The sequence below is a fragment of the Zingiber officinale genome, chromosome 3B (genome assembly GCF_018446385.1).
Source record: "Zingiber officinale cultivar Zhangliang chromosome 3B, Zo_v1.1, whole genome shotgun sequence".
Classification (NCBI taxonomy): domain Eukaryota; kingdom Viridiplantae; phylum Streptophyta; class Magnoliopsida; order Zingiberales; family Zingiberaceae; genus Zingiber; species Zingiber officinale.
Window position 1 is genome coordinate 120,195,134 of NC_055991.1, and position 17,372 is coordinate 120,212,505.

A 17,372-nucleotide genomic window follows, 5' to 3' on the forward strand; every position below is an offset into this window, starting at 1 on the left:
ATCCAATGGCAAGTCACACCCATATACGAATGTGTTTGCCAATGATCACTCCAAATATCGGAACATAAAGAAACTTTATTATCTAATTTACTAAATTCATCAATTAAATTCTTTTTCCTTGTTTTACTAATTTTTAAATTATACGAGTAAGTGTAGTCCTAGGAACACGTTTAACACATGGATTAAGAGATTCTTTACAAAAATCTTCAAATGTGCATTTAGATCCAAAACTAAAAGAAAGATGTTCTACGGAAACAAATTTAGCTAATGATTCTCTTAATTTATTATCCGAATATAAAAATAAACCGGAATCGGTACTACCGCTAGTTGAAGAAAATCTTGATAATTGTGTTTGAGAACGGTCGAGTCCATATTCCGTCGGGTGCTTCGTTTCTACATGTCGTTTCAACGACCCATACTTGCCGCCATCTTGAAATATGTAGGAAGCATTGCAATGCTTACATTTTGCACGCATTTCTCCCGACGGAAGAGTGACCTTCTCAAAATGTTTAGTGAAAATAGAAGATTTTAGAGGAGAAAGTTCTCAACCTTAGAAGTAATTACATCAGTACTTCCTTGTGTGTCGGGTGTCGGATTCAGGTGTCTGGTCTCATCATCGATGGATTGAATGTTGGGGTCCTCCTCCGGATTCATTATTTGCTTTCCTCTCCGGGCTCGAGATGATGCACCTCCACTACCTCCTTCCATTGTAATTGAAATGTGGAAATAAAAGTGCGTAGAAATGAAGAGAAGATGTGAAAAATGATGAAATAAGCTTTCTATTTATAGAGTTTTGATAGTAACGGACACTAAATCATAGCCATTGATCAAAAAGGTTAAATGATCCTAACCGTTGAAAAAATACCTAAAAACCCTCCCACCCTCCCCCAACGACTTGAAAAGGATTTAGCGAATGAACCGTTTACCATTCGTGATTTTGTACAATAAAAAAAAAATTTGAGCCCTTTCTTGGGTCGGGCCTGAGGCGGTGGCCCGTTGACCCGGTTACGGGCCCGGGCCGGGTCCGGGCCAGACCCGGGCCGGGTCCGGGCCAGACCCGGGCCGGGTCCGGGCCAGACCCGGCCCGGGGTCGGGTCTACCCATGAGGCTAACAGAAAGGAATGTGGCCAGTTGTCTCACATCAGAGAGTTGACAAGGCCAATTCGCACCTCTGGCTTCACTTCTAATTCTCTAGATAACACAATGCATAGGCTCACTTACCCCATATTATGAAGGTTCCAAAGGATCCGTTGGTGTGCTTACAATGTTGCAACTAGTCTCTACATAAGTTATTTATGTGGTTGCATGAGATAATGCAGTGAGGCACTAAAAATCACTAGGATAAAGCATGTCACTAGTTGACAATTCAAGGGAGTTAAGAATCTTCTGGAACAAAGATAAATCATCTTATTGATAGCCCAATCTAAAAGAAGAGCACATATTTATGTTCGTAATTGGGTGATAAATGGGCAACTCAAATAGTTGTCTTCAAACTACTTGAGGTCCTATCTAGCGACTAGGACATATCCAACAATAAGTACTCCAGAAAAATTTACACTGCTATAAACAGCTAGTAAGACCAATCAATCACCACCATCGACATCATTCCCATTTGCTGCAACAATCTCCACAAAACAAAATTACCTAGATCCAATAGGTATATCTCTGGATTCCCTCCAACTCAAACAAATTAGTTCATATTGCAAAACCTTAATCCTTATCAAATAGCAAAGATAAGGCAATAGTATGCTTATTACACATACCAATTTCATTCAGTTGAAAGAAAGTATTTAAGGTAATTTTAATGATGCAATAAATTAAACCACAACATATCCAATTCTATACTATCAATGATTATGTCCGCATGCCTCTCCAATAACTCAATACTATTAATGAAGAAAAGCTTAACAACAATGCAGCAAGTGATGCCACATGTTTAAATGAACTCAGAGAGAGCGAAAAGAAGAGAAACATAATAATAATAGATATGCTAGCATATTCTAGTTTTTCAAGACACTCAAGTCAACTTTTCTGTAGGAACTTAATGCAAGTAAGCATACATATTAACATTTTTAAAATTGGCCAAGACAATCATCCTCCTCCAATCTTAATCATTTGCTTTTGGAGATCCACTCACATTCAAATAAAACAACTTCCGACCTCCATAGTAACCCAATCACTTTTTGACCTCCTATAGAAAGCTTCTTCCCTCTTTCCTTGATTCACTGCCTCATTCCAAAACAGTTTTCTTTCTTTAACATCAAAATAAGAGTGAACATTGTAAACGTCATCCTCAAAATCTTCTGTAGTAGTTGAGTCAAAAATACACTCAGAACAATAAAGTTTGTCAAAATTGTTGTTACTTTGTCCATGCAAGATGCAACTTAGCTTGACTGATTTAAACTGGATGCATTTCACCCTAACTAAATGTGTCTTGTTCGACCTAGTTCTTAATATCACTATTTCCTTGAACTAGTTCCTCAGCGAAATGTTTGATTTGTTTCCCCAAACAAGATTTAAGCACAAAGTTGAACCTTAAGGGATTATCCTGTTGGACCGTTGGGCCGGCTAGAAGGGTTGGTAAATAACCTGTCAATTAAAAACAGACAACCCTTCCTCGAACGATTAAGCTAACACTTGTAAAATGAATTAAGCAGATAAATAGAAGCATAAAAGAAAAGACGAGGCACCAGATGTTTACTTGGTTACAACCGATGTGGTTGTTAATCCAAGGAAGATTAAGCTCAAAAACTCCTTCAGACGGAGAAGCCTCTTACAGCGTTTAGGCACAGAAAACAGAAGCTTAACTACAACTAAAGCATACAAGTGTTTGGAAATAGAATGATCGTAATTGTTGAAAAGCTTATGGACCAAGGCTATATTTATAGCCTTGGTCGGGGCGCCTGGAAGGGTTCCGGGCGCCCTGGGGGGATAAAACTTTATCCCCCAACGTCCAGAATGCGAAAGACGCGTTCTAGTCAAACTTCAGGTTCCGGGCGCCCCGGGCGCCCCGGGCTGCTCCGGGCGTCCCGGACAGTTCCGGGCACCCAGGAGCAAAAGTCAACTCTGGTTGACTTTTGCGTCCGGGACCTCTGCTCCGTTTCAGTCTCGCCTCGGTCCGGGTCTTCCGCTCCGGATCCGTTTACTTGGGTGATCTCTGCCATCCGGAATAGGGCTCACCCGAACCCATCTTCCGGTCTTCTCGAGCGTGCTTCCCTCCGGCTTCTCGTCCCTCAGAATTGCCGCGTGTTCCTTCTCGTCCACCAGGGTACTCATCCGCAGACTTCGTCCCTCGGTCGCACCCCGTGCCGACCTTCGCGCTAGCTGCGTCTCTTGCTCTCCGAGCAATCTTCCGCTCCGGCTTTCGTACCTCGGAACCACCGCGCGCACTTCCTTCTCGTCCGCCGGTGTACTGTTCCGCAGCACCTCGTCCCTCGGACGCACAGCGTGCCGTCCTTCTCGCTAACTGCGTCTTCCGTTCTAGTACCTGTGCTCCTAAGCTCCTGCACACTTAGACACAAGGTTAGAAACAACGCAGGACCTAACTTAACTTGTTGATTACACCAAAACAACCTTGGGGTTCCAACAATCTCCCCCTTTTTGGTGTGATCAACCCAAGTTAAGCTAGGGTCAACAATAGATATGAAATTAAACAATTTATTGCAATAACATGCAACATGATAGAAGAAATTAAATTTCTACCTCCCCCTAGACTTATACTTTCCTTCTCCCCCTTTGATCACAATAAAAATGGGGAACAACTAAAATCTAAGGGTTGACATTAAAAAAATTTGAAAATATCTTTCAATAATTTTCAGGGAAATATTTCTAAGTCAAGACAAATTTCTAAGTCAAGAAATAATTTTTTTTTTAAAAAAAAAAAATTCAAGTATTCGTCATCAATAATTAAATACTTTCTAAGCCGAAAAATTTATGCAAGAAAATTTTAAGAGAATTGATAACATTAAACGAAATTTTCTATGCATTTATTTATTTATATATTCTAATGCTTTTATCAGAAAATTTTAAATTCCCATTTTAATTTATCATAATTTCTTAACTTTGAAGCAAGAAATTTTGAGCATGTAGAAATTTGTGCAAATTGTAACATGTCATTTTGAATTTCTAATTTGCAAAGATATTTCGATAATATAAACTTGATAAAGTTTTTCGACAATACTTCTGATTTGCAAACTTCGTTTGACAAAATATTTTGTAATTTGCAAAAGTATTTTGACAACATAAATTTGCAACAATCTGTGGATAATAGATTTACTACTCCGAAAAACTCTTTCGATAATATCTCTAATTTGCAAACTTTTTTTAAAAAAATGTTTCGTAATTTGCAAGATTCTTTTGTCAAATCATTTTGCGATTCGAAAAACTCTTTCAACGAGATAATTTGTACTTCGGAAAAAATTTTAGATCCGGAAAAAGTTTTCGAAAAATTACTTTGTGATTTGCAAGAATCTTTCGTCAAAACACTTTGTAATTCGAACAAATTTTTAGATCCGGAAAAAGTTTTCGATAATATTTCTAAGTTGCATAATTCTTTCGTAAAAATATTTTGTAATTTACAACAATTATTCGATCGAAGATTTTCTAATCCGAAAAGTTCTTTCGATAATTCAAATTTTGGTTCGCAAAAATCTTCAGGTAATTTGATTAAATGAACCAGTTGTTCAGAGGGTAGAGGTCATACCTTACTTACCTCGTCGACCGTTGGTTCTCCCCTTGTTAAATTAATTTCTTCCGAAGATTCTCCCCCTTCATCGATCTCGGGATGTACTTCGGCTGTTGGGGTTGTCTTGGTAATTTCTTCCGTCTCGGATTCTTCTGACGACGGCTCGATGTCTATTGAGGAGACGACTTCAACCGGTTCTTCGTAGAGCATTAAGAACTTTTCCCAAAGTTATTTCGCGCTTTTGTACTCTTCGACTCTGTCGAAATCTTTAGTTGGTATTGCGCTTAGAATGTGAAATTCTGCCCGAGCATTTGCCATGGACTCTTCACGTTGCTTCTCGTTCCAGAGGCGTATGCCGATTTTCTCTCCGTTCGTGTCTTTCGGTGCTTCATAACCTGTTTTCATTATTAGAGAAATATCAATATCAGAGTTAAGAAATACCATCATTTGTTGCTTCCAAGAAACAAGCTCCCCCTCGAATGCTGGTGGGTAGTCGCTAGCTCCGGCCATTGTTTTGTTGCTTCAGACGGCGGTTAGTCTTTCTGAGGCGTACTCAGCTCTGATATCACCTGTTGGACCGTTGGGCCGGCTAGAAGGGTTGGTAAATAACCTGTCAATTAAAAACAGACAACCCTTCCTCGAACGATTAAGCTAACACTTGTAAAATGAATTAAGCAGATAAATAGAAGCATAAAAGAAAAGACGAGGCACCAGATGTTTACTTGGTTACAACCGATGTGGTTGTTAATCCAAGGAAGATTAAGCTCAAAAACTCCTTCAGGCGGAGAAGCCTCTTACAGCGTTTATGCACAGAAAACAGAAGCTTAACTACACCTAAAGCATACAAGTGTTTGGAAATAGAATGATCGTAATTGTTGAAAAGCTTCTGGACCAAGGCTATATTTATAGCCTTGGTTGGGGGGCCTGGAAGGGTTCCGGGCGCCCTGGGGGGGATAAAACTGTATCCCCCAACGTCCAGAACGCGAAAGACGCGTTCTAGTCAAACTTCAGGTTCCGGGCTCCCCGGGCTATTCCGGGCGCCCCGGGCTGCTCCGGGCGCCCCGGACAGTTCCGGGCGCCCCGGAGCAAAAGTCAACTCTGGTTGACTTTTGCGTCCGGGACCTCTGCTCCGTTTCAGTCCTGCCTCGGTCCGGGTCTTTCGCTCCGGATCCGCTTACTTGGGTGATCTCTGCCATCCGGAATAGGGCTCACCCGAACCCATCTTCCGGTCTTCTCGAGCATGCTTCCCTCCGGCTTCTCGTCCCTCGGAATTGCATCCGTAGACTTCGTCCCTCGGTCGCACCCCGTGCCGACCTTCGCGCTAGCTGCGTCTCTTGCTCCCCGAGCAATCTTCCGCTCCGGCTTTCGTACCTCGGAACCACCGCGCGCACTTCCTTCTCGTCCGCCGGTGTACTCTTCCGCAGCACCTCGTCCCTCGGACGCATAGCGTGTCGTCCTTCTCGCTAGCTGCGTCTTCCGCTCGAGTACCTATGCTCCTATGCTCCTACACACTTAGACACAAGGTTAGAAACAACGCAGGATCTAACTTAACTTGTTGATCACACCAAAACAACCTTGGGGTTCCAACATATCCTACAAGATAACAAAACTAGAAACAAAGCAAGATGAGCCTAGCCTTTTCTATAAGCACCAAGAGCTAGACCTAGTAGTCAATTGGCATCCCATGCATCTGACACATGTAGGGTATCAAAATGACCCATATCTCAAGGAACCTTACAAGTAATATGAACTATAACCAGTAATACAAACATACACTCCATGAAATGAATTCAAATCTTTGTAAACATGTTCGAGCTATTAAGTCACCTGAAAACATACACACCATTATCTAAACACTTTCATCCCTACTGTTAAAGCTATCCCTTGTTTCTACTTAGCTATCATCCAGCAATCTCTACAAGAACCCCACCAAATTCAAATGTCTAACTACTGAAAATCTTTATAACTACAAAGTATTAACCCAATATGCATATGATATGTCATTGTAACTGAGATAGTCTAATTGAGGTCATTCGTATTTCTATAAAGCATCCCACCATATCTTACTAACAATAAAGCTAATTCCAATATAACTACATATCTCTTTATGACCAATAAGGATATCAATCTTACCCAAGTCTTAATATGGGTACCAAAATTATAAAATTAAACGTCATACCTATTTGCTGTCTGGAGATGTTCCGTCGTTGTCCAGTCCCCAAATTGTCCTCAGAATTCCGTACGAGAAAATCACCGGAAATCCATATAAATCCTAAACGGAAGTCCAAAACATAAACGTAATGGAAAAATCCGTGCAACTCAAAATAACTACCCAGTTTATCTCGCAAACTTGGGCTAGTATTAAAATATCCAGAATACCAAAAGCAGGTATCACACCCTGCTCTGATACCAATAAATTGGTATCAGATAAATCTCAAAAATCCAACACACGAAAATCAAACAAGTATCGCCAAACTTTGGCGCTTTGATACCATATAAATTGGTATCAGGTTATCCCAAATATCCAAAATACGAAAACAAAGATCGTAAAACCTATGCTCTGATACCACTAAATTGTCACGCCCCAGAGGAATTCCTGTCCGAAGAAATTTCGACAGCACCTCCTCTATACGGCGGATAAATCTGAAACTTTCTACAATCACTATATACCTCAGCCACATGCGGCTGAAATAATAACAAAAATAAAACAATCACCACGCAGATAATATCAATTTCAGCCTCTGACTGACACAACCACGCAGTTTAACAGTAAACAAATAGAAAAATAATACGATGACTCGGAAAAAAATAACCCTACTCAACTATACTCGTAAAGCTCAAATACGACAAACTCACCTCTTCTGCCGTCGAGGCAGGCATGGAGTAAAACATATCCAAATCATACCAAAATCCATCAACGATAAGAATCCATACAATATCCAAGTATCAAACAAACCAAGTCTAAACATAGTCAAAAGAGAAACTAAAACAACTACTCGTGATCAGCAGAAGACTAGCACTACGTGCAATGGGGACTAGCGATGGGCGCTCGGACGACCTCGACACGAAAATATAACAACGATGGGCGGGGTGAGTCCACACACATGATATGCAAAATAAAGTAAATAACAGACAACACTAATCATGATACGGTCTCACGAATACGAGAAGGATAGCAATCTGAAACAAAAGCAGGAGAAAAGCATACTAACCGGGATCGAGGTAAAAGGTAAGAGGTCGTCGAAGGTGTCGTAATCCGTATGCATGTCGATCAAATGTATTCGTATAAATGCGCAAGTAAATGCAAAGAACACAACAATAAATGCATCATGCATGTGATGCTGACGCCAGTCAGCGATCTCACACACGATGGTGAGTCCGAGTGGGTAGATGACAAGTGCACTCGACATCACCGCCTACGATGGTGGCCGAGTGGACGGGATCTTTGTTGAGTACACATACTCCTACCGGAATAATAAATGGGGGCCTTGATGCTCATCTCCGACACGATAGCGGGAGGACTCTCTGCTACCACGAGTCACACTACCCGGCGGACCAATGGAGCCAAACAATTCCAACTACTACCACACCGCTACACTAAACCAACGGAGCTAAACAGGCGGGCGTCTGGCCACTACCGAGTCACTGCACCAACGGAGCAAGAATCACACACCTGTCTAATATACCACTAACCCATGAGTGGTGGTGTGTACAGATACATGTAACTGGCGATGCGCACTCAATAATGGAGCAGACAATCGCACAGCATGCAATCATGCAAGATGATGCATGACACTAAACATGGCAATATCATGAATAGCATAGCAAGATCCATACATAAATAAAAGGTGTACAACAAGTCAATATATTAGATGGAAGGTACACAAACAGATAGGGTATCAAATAAACCCTAGGTCCTGAACATAATGTATCATATGGTTGGGTCACTACCTACAGCATGTATGATCAGGTAAATAATAACATGCAATGCATAATAAGTAAACAAGCAAACATGTAACAGATCATGTAGTGACCAACCGAAATAAATGGATCACACAATTATTGCTATATGTTAAACACATTATTATGCATATCAAAAGACATAAGTCAAAGTACCCGTCTCCAATCGAAATAGTCCAATACGCTAATCGAGATACCCGTCGAGATACCGTCTCGAATCAAAGTCCTGTAATAGCCACATTTAATTTAGCTACATATATATCACATAGCTAAAGAAATTCCTTATTTACCAAACCCTAATTCTTTCCACTATACAATTTGATTTAGGTCTAAACCTAAATCAACTTGAACTCTTCCAAATATGAACCTAATACCATAACAAATTTATACACCTTACCTCTATTCACAGCCTTGATTGTTGATCCACACAAGGTTTTGTTGCTGCCAGCAAAGGTTAATTGCTGTTGGAAACCAAGAAAACACCACAATAACCAATTAACTCACTAAGCACAAAAATTGGAAATCATATTCCTACCTGTCTTACCCTTCGACAGTAGATTGGAACCAAAAACCTGTGGCCAACAACCAAGGCACCGAACTCTCTGTCCTTGAATCTGTCTTCCCTGTGGAGAAGGCAAAGCACAAGAGGTGTGACCACAGTGAGGTGATCGGCGGCTTTCCGACCAGTGTCGGCCGTTGCAACCGAGACGACGCGAGGGGAAGGAAAGTATGCGATGCTGTACCAGAAGAAAGGAGGAGATAGGGTAGCAGAACCTTGGACGGCGTCGCGAGAAGTGACGCTAAGGCTGAGGAAGAGGACTGTGGTGGCACCGGCTAGGGCACAGGCGACTGGAGTTCCTACGGTCGGTGATCGGCGTTGGCGCGCAGATCCAAAAAGGACTTAGGGCACGGCGGTCGGGGTGGGCGGCACTACTCGAGTGGCTGGCGATGGAAGATCGGCGCGGAGGAGAGTGAAGTCGGCTAGGGCACAGCGACGATCGGTAGAGGAGAAGAAGAGAGGGGAAGAGGAGAAGAAACCGCCTCCGAGCGGTTTTGGGCAGAAATGGTGGCTCGGTGCGAGTTGGAAGGCTAGGGCACGCGAGGAGGACTCGGCGTGAGATTTCAACAAGGAAAAAGAAGAAATAAAAACTAAAGAAAAGAAAATAGAAAAAGAATTAAGAATATAAGCATTTTCTCGCTTAATTGGGTAGTCTAAACAGGCTTTTCCCGGACCTTGTTTTTATCCCCGTTAACTCATCCGTACGAGCTCCGAAAAATTTCTGAAAAATTTCCAAAAATTCCAGAAAATTCCCTTATTAATATTCGTCTATTTCCGATATTTTACAAAAGGGATTGATTTTTGTTGATTGTACATACTCAAAAGAAAAACAACCCTTTTTGACGGAGACCTTATGTTTTTTTAAATACCAGGTATTTTCGCAATTTGTTGTATCAAGAATTGATTAAGTTTTCCTACTACACTATATTATGCTAGCCCAAAATCATAGATAATAAAGCAATAGTCAATAATGTCGATTGTAGGGCATGCCCATCTCTAGATAGGAGAGAGTTAATGTAATTTGAGGGGTTACAAAGGCATATTGGTAAATATTGATCGCAAGGGATTTTTTTCTTCTTACCTGTAAATTTTTGGCGTAGAATTATGGGTATAGATCCTTTATTCATTCATAGCACCCCCTCAATCCATCATGATTCAGAGTTAGAGGTACATTTCTTTTATTTTGAGACAGGTTGGATTTCAACAGTACTAATTGATAATAATACAACTTGTCTCTGGTGTTGTGCTTGATGCTGCAGTTTACCAGTAGAACCTTGTGTTATTTCAGATATTTGTCTATAAGGTTATTGGAAAACAGTTGTGTATGTTAAACCTATGATCCAACTAATGTAGCAAGAAGTTGCTAATTCTATATGCAAGTTGATGTTATATCAATCACTGTAGCAATTGGCCTTCATATCCTTTTGCAGGTGCTGCTCCTTTGGTTATAGCGCGTGGTGGCTTCTCTGGAGTTTTCCCAGATTCCAGCCAATATGCTTACCAGTTTGCACAGGCAAATAGTCTGAAAAATGTCGTTTTATATTGTAATCTTCAATTAACAAAAGATGGAGCTGGAATCTGTCATACAGATTATAGGCTTGATAATTCCACAACTATTTCATCTGTCTTCCCAAAAGGCCAGAAAACTTATACTATCAATGGACAACAAGTTCAAGGATGGTTTGCAGTTGATTTCACTTCAGAACAATTATATAACAATGTCTCATGTGAGTATATCAATGCTTATACCTGTTGTGAAGAACTTTTATGTTATCTTTAAGTGGCAATGGGAACCTAGACTAAGTGACTTTTAGTTCTGGAAATATTTTCACTGAGAAATTTCCACATGCAATTTAATTTTTAAGGAAGTGATAGTTAAATATGTTTCTTAAACTAAAGTGAAATAAGTGCTTGTTATATTAAATATTAGTGGTAGAAATGTCCCTTAGTAGCCTGTTTGTGTGCCATGATCTTATAGTGGACATGTAGAGATTTCTCAATGGGCATATGCTAAAAGTAGAATAAGTGTTTGTTATATTAAATATTAGTTGGTGAAGGGGAGCTTTGACATAATAGTAAAGTTGCCAGCAGGTCACAAGTTCGAATTGCAAAAATAATCTCTTGCAATACAAGATAAAGTTACGTACACGAGACTCATATTGATAGAGCTTCATGCACTAGGTTGTCCTCTTATATTAAATATTAGTTGGTAGAAATGTCCCTTAGTAAACTGCATGTTGTGTCTCATAATCTTATAGTGAATTTAATTTTACTCTTCAAAAGTATCATACATTATTTCTTTTTTTTTCCTTGAATGAGTGTCCTTATCTTGTGAGGATTCCTTTTTTCGAGGCATAAGTGACATGGTTCATGAATATGGTCAAAACAACAAGTTTTCATAGTTTACCGTCATGTCAATGTTTGTTGTCCTTTTATATTAAATATTAGTTGGTAGAAATGTCCCTTAGTAGACTGCATGTTGTGTGTCATAATCTTATAGTGAATTTAATTTTACTCTTCAAAAGCATCATACCTTATTTCTTTTTTTTCCTTGAATGTGTGTCCTTATCTTGTGAGGATTCCTTTTTTGGAGGCATAAGTGACATGGTTCATGAATATGGTCAAAACAACAAGTTTTCATAGTTTACCGTCATGTCAATGTCTATTGTCCTTCACTATTAAGTACAAACCTGTGGTCTTATTAGGAATGCATCGACGATATAGTAGGATGGTAGACCCGAAACCTCTAGGACACATGAAATAGGAGCAATCCTGATGATCATAGTGGGATAAGTTTAATTTTATGAGGACATTGACCATATGTGTGTGTGTGACGAGAAAGTCCAAGGCTTGACATACTTTGTTTACATAATAACACACTGATTTTGTTAGCACTACTATTCTTAAATGCTTTCTCGGATATGGAAGGAAAGATTTTACTCCTATTCTTGTTGATAAAGGAGATACTATATAAATCTAATAAATAGGATGAATATATAACAGTATTGATTTTGTTTTTAATATATGCAGTATTCTAAATAGTTCACATAATGACTAATTGTTCTTATCTTCTTAAGATAATAAGTCATCTAAATTTTCTCTTTTTCATTTTTTTCCCCTGGGAAGTGATTCAAAATATATATTCTCGACCAAGCATATTTGATGCTAGTTTGCCGATATCCATGGTGGAAGATGTTACAGGACTCCACCCTTCTCAATTTTGGATAAATCTTCATGTAAGAGCATCAAAATTCTCATTGTATCATCTTTATAAAGTTTTTAGGAGAATTTTATCTTTATATAATGTATTAACATATATTCAAATTGATACATATATTAATAAATAGCCTTCCTAGTTGTTCATTTATCTTTTCTTGTGAAATATTTGAACTCCAAAGGATAGTCGAGGAAGTTTTATAAATTAATTTGCATACTACAGAACTGTCACTAAAATGTCATTTGTTTCCATGAAATGGATAAATGCCATGGCTATCTAAGATTTATACTCGTTGACTCTATGATGTCTTTCAATTTGCTGTAGTGCAACTACTTTTTCAAGGCTCACAATCTGGATGCTGTGGACTACATTACATCAGTTTCAGGACAAGTAGTTATAGATTTTATCTCTTCTCCAGAAATAGATTTCTTAAGAAATCTGAAAGGAAAACTTGGAAGGGCCAAGACAAAGGTCATTTTTAAGTTCTTGGAAGTGGATGATGTGGAACCTTCCTCAAACAAAACATATAAGGCCCTTCTAACTGATCTTGCTACCATCAAGTCATTTGCTTCTGGAATTCTTGTTCCAAAAAGCTACATATGGCCAGTCAATGAAGATCAATATCTAGAGACCCACACCTCTTTGGTGACTGATGCTCATGCCCTAGGCCTTGAAGTTTATGCATTCAACTTTGCAAATGATATGCCTGCAAGTTACAACTATAGTTTTGATCCAACAACGGAGTATCTACAATTCATTGACAACTCCAACTTCTCAGTAGACGGTGTGATTACAGATTTCCCTTCGACAGCATCAGAAGCCATAGGTAAGAATACTTTACTAACCACCATATGGAGTTTCTTCTTAACATGTTAGCATGTGAAATGACCTCCATTCTCTACCAGATTTCTAGTTTGTATGTTTTAAGATTGAAAAACCATTTACGTTAATTCTTTTCTTCAAAAAGGTAAAAAGATTACCATTTCATTAAAGCAAGTAGTAACTTACTTTCCTCTAACATATTTTATGTAAATATTTGATTATATGTTAAAATAAACAAATTTACTAGTTGGATAACAGAAAACACTAAAACTTGTTTTATGGGTGTACATAACGTCATGTTTTTTCTCTTTTTGTTTGATGCAGCTTGCCTGGCACACAGCAGAAAGAATGTTGTCCCTAATAAAGGTAAATAATTATTGTGTCAGCGGACTCTTTTTAGCTTTTTATAGTCTTTTTGGTTAATGCTTATAAATTTTTTTCTTCACCATGATGTTGATGCAGGGAGACCATTGATTATAACACACAATGGTGCGAGTGGAGTCTTTGCTGGATCAACTGATCTTGCATATCAACAAGCAGTAGCAGATGGAGCTGATATAATTGACTGTTCAGTTCAGATGTCAAAAGATGGAGTAGCCTTTTGTTTGGAATCTCCAGATCTTATGGGACACACAACAGCAGTACAGACATTTATGTCGCAAGCAACAACAGTTCCTGAGATACAAAGCAATAATGGAATCTTCTCATTTGATCTAACATGGAGTGATATCCAAAGCTTGAAGCGTAAGCAACTTACTTTATTCTCTTTATTTTCTGATGAGATTCAATGTTCCCTACAAGGGGCAAAATGGCTAGGGAAAGAAATGAGATAGATTCTCAAGGAAAGGATAGGTCTATGTTTGGGTTTTCTATGAATTTTACTGGCTGATTTAGGTAGAAGCCAAATTTGAAGAAGCTGGGGAAGGATTTCCCTAGCTTCTTCCTTCCTCTCTTTGTTTTCTTTGGGTAGAAATGGAGGGAAGATGGCCAAGGAGAATCTTCCCCCAAACATGTTTCCTTCCTCCTGTGTTTTTGCTCAAGGAAACATATTTTGGCACGAGTAGTGTTAAGTACATGAAGATGATAAGGTCGCTGCTGTGTTATTATTTGCACCTATCTTACAAGTAGCAATTAATTGTGTACCAAAGATGAGAAGTGACTAATTGTTTGTTCCTCAATTAAAAGATGCCCTAAATATTCTTAATTTGAGCATTTTTAGCTACTTCTGTTACTGGTGCTTTTTTCTGTTGATGCTCTAATCAAAGAAGGATACTTTTTTCTCCTTTTTTTCAGCTTAAATTCAGTTCTTTCAAAATGATATTTGCAGTTTAGCTTAGTTACTTGTGAAATTTCAAACAAATATTAATAGTGTTTTTTATATTGGAAGTTCCTTATCAATTCGTGCATAATTTTGTATATGTCGGAGGCATTCCAGAGTCTTATAGATGTTGCTATATTTTTTACGGAAACAACAAAATCAATTTCTATTGGCGACAACTCTTTTTGGGGATTTCCCATTTGGGGCTGAGCAACAAAGTTAAACTCCTCTTAATCTTGTGGGATTTTTATCCCACCAAAAGCTCTTAGGATCTTATTATATTGCTCTCGTGTTACTTTTCCATTTATTATCTTCCAGTATTTAAATCATACACATGTATCTCAAGAGCACAGAATAATCTAAGGATAATTTGTGGAAATATTAGAAATTATGATATTAAGGCATTCCTGATCTCTCTTTTTTTTCTATTATTTTCCTTCAGCTGAATTAACAAGCCCCATATCTCAATCTGGCATGGCAAGGAATCCTGCAGCAAAAAATGCTGGCAAAATTTTGATACTGGAGGACTTCCTTAATTTCGCAAAAAACAGCACTGTTCCAGGAATTTTGATCAACATAGAGGTACAAGTGGAACTTCTAATTTTGTTAGTGTATGTTTGTTTTACAGAAAATAAAGTGAGAGTGAAAACTATTTTTGAGGAAAACTTTATAAGGAACATTGATTTATGTTCTTTGTTTGACAAACTATTGTTCCATCCTTCTATTCCTTCCATGAATCTGAGATTGGTGTTCCCTCCTTGTTTGTTTGTTTACATTGTCGTTTGCTTGCTAAGAGGGCTGATGTCAAGGCATCTAGTGAATGAGAGACTGGCACTGGGGCTGTCGGCGAACAAAGGGCTGGTGATTTAGCATCTCCAAGGAGGCCCAAGTCAGGCAACTCGTGGATGAGGGCCGATGTTAGGGTTGCCTGTGGCCAAACGACCTTGCCAATGAGGGGTCATTGTTATCTATATTTCGAGTCCTACCTTCAACTAACCAATCAAATATTCTCATGCAGAATGCTGCTTATCTTGCTTCAAAGAGAGGCCTTGGAATAGTAGATGCAATCTCCACCGCTCTCTCAAATGCTAGTTATGACCAACAACCAAGTAAGTAAATCTTCATCCAGTCTGATGACATTCAAGTCCTCTCTGTATTCAAGAAAAATCCTAGCTACGTTCGAGTTCTTACTATCAAGGAGACCATAAGCGACGCCCCGAAGCCAACTATCGATGAGATCAAACAATCTGCAGATGTGGTTGACCTTCCCAGATCATCCATTGGTACTGTCTCAGGTTCCTTTATTAATGGCTTCACTGACATCGTCAAGCAGATGCACACCGCAAACATGTCTGTTCATGTCTCTGTTCTCAGGAATGAGTTCATGGCAATAGCGTTCGACTACTTCTCGGACCCCATGGTTGAGCTCGCTACGTTTGTTGCCAGTGTTGAAGTAGATGGTATGGTCACTGAGTTTCCAGCAACTGCAGCAGCATATTTCAGTAAGTACTTGTTCAGTGCACATCATCTATTTGCATCTCCTAAATCAACTTATTATTGCGCCAAGGGAATATTCACTTTCAATTTAGTTCAACATCTATTTCAAATCATTTGCAGGGAGTCCATGCTCAGACCCGAATGCCAAGCTGGACTACTCAATCTTGCCGATAGAGCCTGGCTCTCTCCTGGACTTGGCTCCTCCAGAGGCATTGCCCCCGGCCGAAGCCCCCGCCCCTCCTCTCCAAGTTGCTGACATTCAAGATCCACCACTGCCACCGGTGACCAATCTCTCCCAGGCATCATCAGTTGTTGCTCCTCCGACAACTTCACCGAGCGGTCAATCGGCAAATGTTCCGAGCATCACTCTTTGTCTCTTGTTGTTGGTGCTGAGTTCCATATATGATGTATCAGTAAAGAACTTTGTTTATGGTGCATTGAGCTAATTTTTCTGTATAATTTCTTTCTTTCTCAATTTAACAAAGTTGCTCATCAATTTAACAAAGTTAGCATCAAATTGTAGTGTATGACCCAAAGCAACCCACAGGCATGACATACTTCTCCAGAAGCAGAACCCTAGCTCCTCCCTGAGCCACCAGCTGCATAGATGCCACATGACCACCGATAACTCCTCCCCAGCCGCACCCTTTTTTCGCTCGCACCTCTCTGGGTTGCCGTCTCTGGGCTCAGGACGGAGATGGGGAACATCCGGGAGGGCCCGTATGATGATCCTGAGTCCTGGCGTGAGCTCCGCCAGGATGCCAAAGAGGGGAAACCTAGAATCCGCCTCTGGAGGGAGAATCCGTGAGCGTCGAGGGCTAGGCAGGAGCGGGATGTGGCAAACAGTGTCGGCCCAAACGCAGCATGCTGGAGACAAGGCGAAGTGGGCTATTTCCAAAAAGAAACGAAAAATAAAAATTTACTTGAACGCCGTTGCCGGGGATCGAACCCGGGTCACCCGCGTGACAGGCGGGAATACTCACCACTATACTACAACGACATTGTTGTCAAAGCTTTTAAGGTTTTATATGTAATAGTTTTAAATAAATACAATATCCGAGATCATAATTTAAATATTATCCTTTTTTCTTGTTTTAAAATTTTAAATTAACCAGAGATATTATTTTATTATTTCAAATAATGTAGAATAGGTCAAAGTTTGTTTTTAACTAAATTACAAGGATAAAAATACATGATAGGTTAAATTTAATATTGTTAAATATGTTTTACCCAATGAACATAGATAATCCCTAATTAAATACTAAACTTCATCACATATAAATTACATATTAAAATAAGTCATCGAGGTTTTATC

The 17,372-nt window shown here is 39.4% G+C and overlaps 1 long non-coding RNA gene, 1 other non-coding gene and 1 pseudogene across 3 annotated transcripts; 1 reads left to right on the forward strand and 2 right to left on the reverse strand.

Annotated features, from left to right (window-relative positions):
* Positions 1 to 8,697: 8,697 nt before the first annotated feature.
* LOC121968561 lies at positions 8,698 to 9,783 on the reverse strand. 2 transcript variants are annotated; one of them, XR_006108217.1, is made up of 4 exons: positions 9,419 to 9,783; positions 9,180 to 9,267; positions 9,042 to 9,105; positions 8,698 to 8,870 (listed from the first exon to the last, which is right to left on the reverse strand). It is a non-coding gene; the product is annotated as an uncharacterized LOC121968561 (long non-coding RNA). The 2 variants fall into 2 exon arrangements; XR_006108216.1 differs by having other exon boundaries at positions 8,709 to 8,870; positions 9,189 to 9,267.
* A 524-nt stretch (positions 9,784 to 10,307) lies between these two features.
* Positions 10,308 to 16,908, forward strand: LOC122055170 (annotated as a pseudogene).
* Positions 16,909 to 16,985: 77 nt separating this feature from the next.
* On the reverse strand, positions 16,986 to 17,057 carry TRNAD-GUC. Its single transcript has one exon. It is a non-coding gene; the product is annotated as a tRNA-Asp (tRNA).
* Between the last annotated feature and the right edge of the window lie 315 nt (positions 17,058 to 17,372).